The 4,634-nt window shown below is 39.3% G+C and overlaps 1 protein-coding gene across 1 annotated transcript in view; it reads left to right on the forward strand.

Moving 5' to 3' along the window:
- Nucleotides 1–4,634, forward strand: part of LOC108573001 (solute carrier family 12 member 7) — a 169,240-nt gene that overhangs the window by 20,866 nt on the left and 143,740 nt on the right.

A 4,634-nucleotide genomic window follows, 5' to 3' on the forward strand; every position in this document is an offset into this window, starting at 1 on the left:
GAGAAAATTAACGTTATCTGATAATATGAAAATTCGCAGGGCGAGTTTGGAAAGTTGATTATTGCACGGAAAGAACTTAAAGGTTTAGAAAGTAAAGTAACAATTTTCTCTGTCTTACAATATTCATATTTTCTTTTTCAAAAAAATTTCATTCGTTCTTTTTGAACTCTCAAGCACGCTTTCAAAAATTCCACGCAATCTCCAGTGTCACCTGCACTTTGATCTTGCCGCACGCTGAAACAGAACGATTCGAACAGACCCTTTTCTTTCACCCCGAAACACCGACGAATCGCGGAGAAGAGAAGAGAAAGACAGGAAATTTCGCGCGGGCTATTTATAGCTGCGCTTTTTGGACCTGCGACAAAAGAGTCTCCGGCGTGTTGGAAAGGGGTTAAGAACGCGAAAGGATTCGTCGGACTTCCGGGTTGTGCAGGAGCCGCTTCTGACCCGAATCGGCGATTGTTGCTCGGCCGCGAGCGATAAATTCGCGGGTTATATGGGGCGCCTGGCTGGGTTCACCAGGGGGGTTGGCGCTTGGGTGGGAACACAGGGTATGTCTCTCCTCGACCCAGTTCCCGGTCCTCGCAGATTATACGCACCCAATACGAGCGTTTCGCATCCGAACTGGTGTGTCGAGTGCCTAAATCGTCCACCCTCTTCCACTCGATAGCCGGAAACCCTCGCTTTCACTCTACCAGCCTGATCAACCTGCTTTGATCGTGGTGGTTCGGGGATGGCTTATTTGCGACGCTCGATTCGACTTTGTTTTGTGATTGGTTTCAGAGTGTTTTTGGGTATTGGGAATTATATCTTGGGATTTTTTTATCGTGGAGAGGATTCTTCCACGTAGTATTTAATTCTCGTAGGAAAATTACTTCTCACGATAAGACGAACAGCAATATATCCTTCGCGTTACGTCCGATTAATGTAAAAAATGCCATCGTGATAAATTGTACACATACTTGTACGTTAAAATTAAAAAATAAGGGTTCTTCGATGAGCATGGTTAGATTGGGTTATTGAGGATGAATCTCTTGATAAAGCTCCTTGGACAATGGTGACTAACTGTGGTTGATAAAGGTAGAATAGAGTTTAAATTGATTCGACTATTTTGCCACATTAAAAATTTAAAAAGTATTACTTTTCTATTTTTTAAATTACAGGTAATTGTGAAAATGAACGATTCTTCGGTGGAAATAAATTTCTTTATTCTTATGGTTGATTACATTTGATAATTAATCTTTCTGAAGTAATGTAAATTAAACAAATTACTTTATATAACGAAGGACTAATGAAATGCAAATTTATTACTCCTCTTTTGTCACAACTTGACCGGAATCTGCGCCACGAGTGTTAATTATAAAGCAACGGGGTTAATCCACGCTAAGTCTCGAACAGATTAAACAAGTTTCTAAGAATTTTAAAAACACCAATAACAGTAAACTTCTTTTAAATCCCCTGCAATAATTTATTCAACGAAAACTAACATCCTCCTCCTCCTTCTCGAATATCTATCCAGCTTTTCTAACTACTCGAAGTTACCGTCATAAATTCCCCTTCTCCTTTAACTCCGGTTAACTTTCAAGCACCACGTCTAAAGTACCTTCGTAACACCATAAATAACCATTCTGAGAACCAGCTCCCGATAATCCCTGCAACAAACTCTCCAATAATTACTTTTCCAATCGAGATTACCCACTCTCTCTCTCTCTCTGGACACTTTTATCCAACGTTCTCCGCAGAATCAATATACGCGAAACGTAGCAGCAAACCTCTGTAGAAGTGACGCGTGATACTATCTACGGTTAATTTGCCAGGGGAGCCACAGTTTGCCTCGCAAATTCACCCGGCAAACAGTCTATCCGATCCACGGATATCGTCCGATTACATTATTTCGCGTCGCGAGTAATCGATTTACGTGGCCACGCTCCGCAACTCTGCTGCTTTTGTTCAGATATATAGAGTCGATGGAAGCGATATAGCGCGGTCGTAAATTAAACCATTCACCGGCGACATTCGATTGATGTTGCCGCACCCAGGGCCGTCGGTCGTTTGTCAATTGATATCGTAAATTTCTCCTTCGAATCTTTCTTTTTAAGGGGTTACGCTTACCCAGAGAATGTGAATTTACGAAAATCAGGGGAAAAAGTGAAATTTAATTATTGCCTCTGTTTTCGGATCTTAGTTTCTTCGCTGTATCGCTTCCATCGACTATACTTTGACGCTTGACTGATTTTACGATTTCACTGTATTTCTTTCAGCGACTGTACCTTGACATTTGCTCAATTTTACGATCGCAATATATTTCTTCCACTGACTATACTTTGACGATTTTAGGACACTAAAATATTGCTTTCATCGACTGTAATTTGACTCCTGACGAATTTTGCGTTCTCGCTATATTTTTTTCACTGACTATACATTGACAGGATTTTAAGACCCTAAGATATTTCTTTCACTGACTATACTTTGACGATTTTAGGACACTAAAATATTGCTTTCACCGGCTATAATTTGACTCCTGACGAATTTTGCGTCCTCGCTGTATTTCTTCCATTGACTATACATCGACACGATTTTGAGACCCCAAGATATTGCTTTCATCGACTGTAATTTGACTCCTGACGAATTTTGCGTTCTCGCTATATTTTTTTCACTGACTATACATTGACAGGATTTTAAGACCCTAAGATATTTCTTTCACTGACTATACTTTGACGATTTTAGGACACTAAAATATTGCTTTAACCGACTGTAATTTGACTCCTGACGAATTTTGCGTTCTCGCTATATTTTTTTCACTGACTATACATTGACAGGATTTTAAGACCCTAAGATATTTCTTTCACTGACTATACTTTGACGATTTTAGGACACTAAAATATTGCTTTAACCGACTGTAATTTGACTCCTGACGAATTTTGCGTTCTCGCTATATTTTTTTCACTGACTATACATTGACAGGATTTTAAGACCCTAAGATATTTCTTTCACTGACTATACTTTGACGATTTTAGGACACTAAAATATTGCTTTCACCGGCTATAATTTGACTCCTGACGAATTTTGCGTCTTCGCTGTATTTCTTCCATTGACTATACATCGACACGATTTTGAGACCCCAAGATATTGCTTTCATCGACTGTAATTTGACTCCCGACGAATTTTGCGTTCTCGCTATATTTTTTTCACTGACTATACATTGACAGGATTTTGAGACCCTAAGATATTTCTTCCACTGACTATACTTTGACGATTTTAGGACACTAAAATATTGCTTTCACCGGCTATAATTTGACTCCTGACGAATTTTGCGTCCTCGCTGTATTTCTTCCATTGACTATACATCGACACGATTTTGAGACCTCAAGATATTTCTTTCACCGTCTGTAATTTGACTCCCGACGAATTTTGAGACCTCGCTATATGGTTTCCATCGACTATACTTTGACGCTTTACGGATTTTACGATCTCATTAGATTTCTTCCATGGACTATACATTGACACCTCGTGAATTTTACGATCGTGCTGTATTTCTTCCACTGACTATACATCGACACGATTTTGAGACCCCAAGATATTGCTTCCACCAACTGTACTTTGACGCCTGACGAATTGTTCGACCTCGCAATATTTCCTCCATCGACTATACCTCCGCCCTATCTTCCGCGTTTGTATCGACACCGTTGCACGCGTAATTTATATAATTACGCGAATACTAATTCCCCCATTACCGTAGCTAACGCCGTTAAAATAGAAAGCCGGATGAATTATCGATTCCTGGTCATAGTAGAAGGGGTGTCGAGATTAGTTTCTGGATAACAGTGGAACATGAGCCGTGATAATTGTACCTGGACCAAACACTGTATCCGATAATTCGTTAAATAATTCCTTCATTAATTTCCTATTGTCAACCTCGATATTATTTGGACAGTTTTGAACGTCGATCGACGTTCGATTGCTCGATTAATTTTCATCAAGACAGAAACACGTCCACTTTTAACAACCACTTCTCCGACATTAATTACCGGCTAATTAGCGTCAAGCTTGTGTAAAAAGACTTTAATACTACGAATAAAAACCTCTTTCTTTTTTTTCTTTTTTTTTTATGTTACATTTGCATAATGCTTAGAGAGACACTTTGTAACGTGGAGTCTTGATGGAGCCTTTAAACGAACATCGCCGAAGTTTCTGATACGAACAGGGATTACGTTCAGCTTTATGTCCGCTTTTGATCTTACTCGCAGCTTTAAGAGACATTTTAGGCGGGACGGGGTAAATCCACCGTAACTTTTAATACGTTTCAGCTAAAGGATGTACCGAAAGGTACATCCTACTTAAGTAATCTCGAATCTGGACCTCGAGTGACGTTACGAAACAAGTGTATTATACGTTGACACAAAGTTTCGTTAAACTTCCAAGCTAATTGCATGCAATTTTCGTACTTGACGAAACAACTTCTAAATAGCTAAATCTTTCGTTTATCTGCAAAGTATGACGTCTAACTTTATCCGAACGATGTATCCCAAGAGACAAAATAATCTGTGTTACGAATAATCTTGATTAGCTCATTCCGTAATTTCGCGTCGAGAGTGAAAAATGTTTCAATGAAAATCCAAGGAAATTCTGTAGGG

The sequence above is a fragment of the Habropoda laboriosa genome, unplaced genomic scaffold, assembly GCF_001263275.1.
Source record: "Habropoda laboriosa isolate 0110345459 unplaced genomic scaffold, ASM126327v1 scaffold102, whole genome shotgun sequence".
Lineage (NCBI taxonomy): Eukaryota > Metazoa > Arthropoda > Insecta > Hymenoptera > Apidae > Habropoda > Habropoda laboriosa.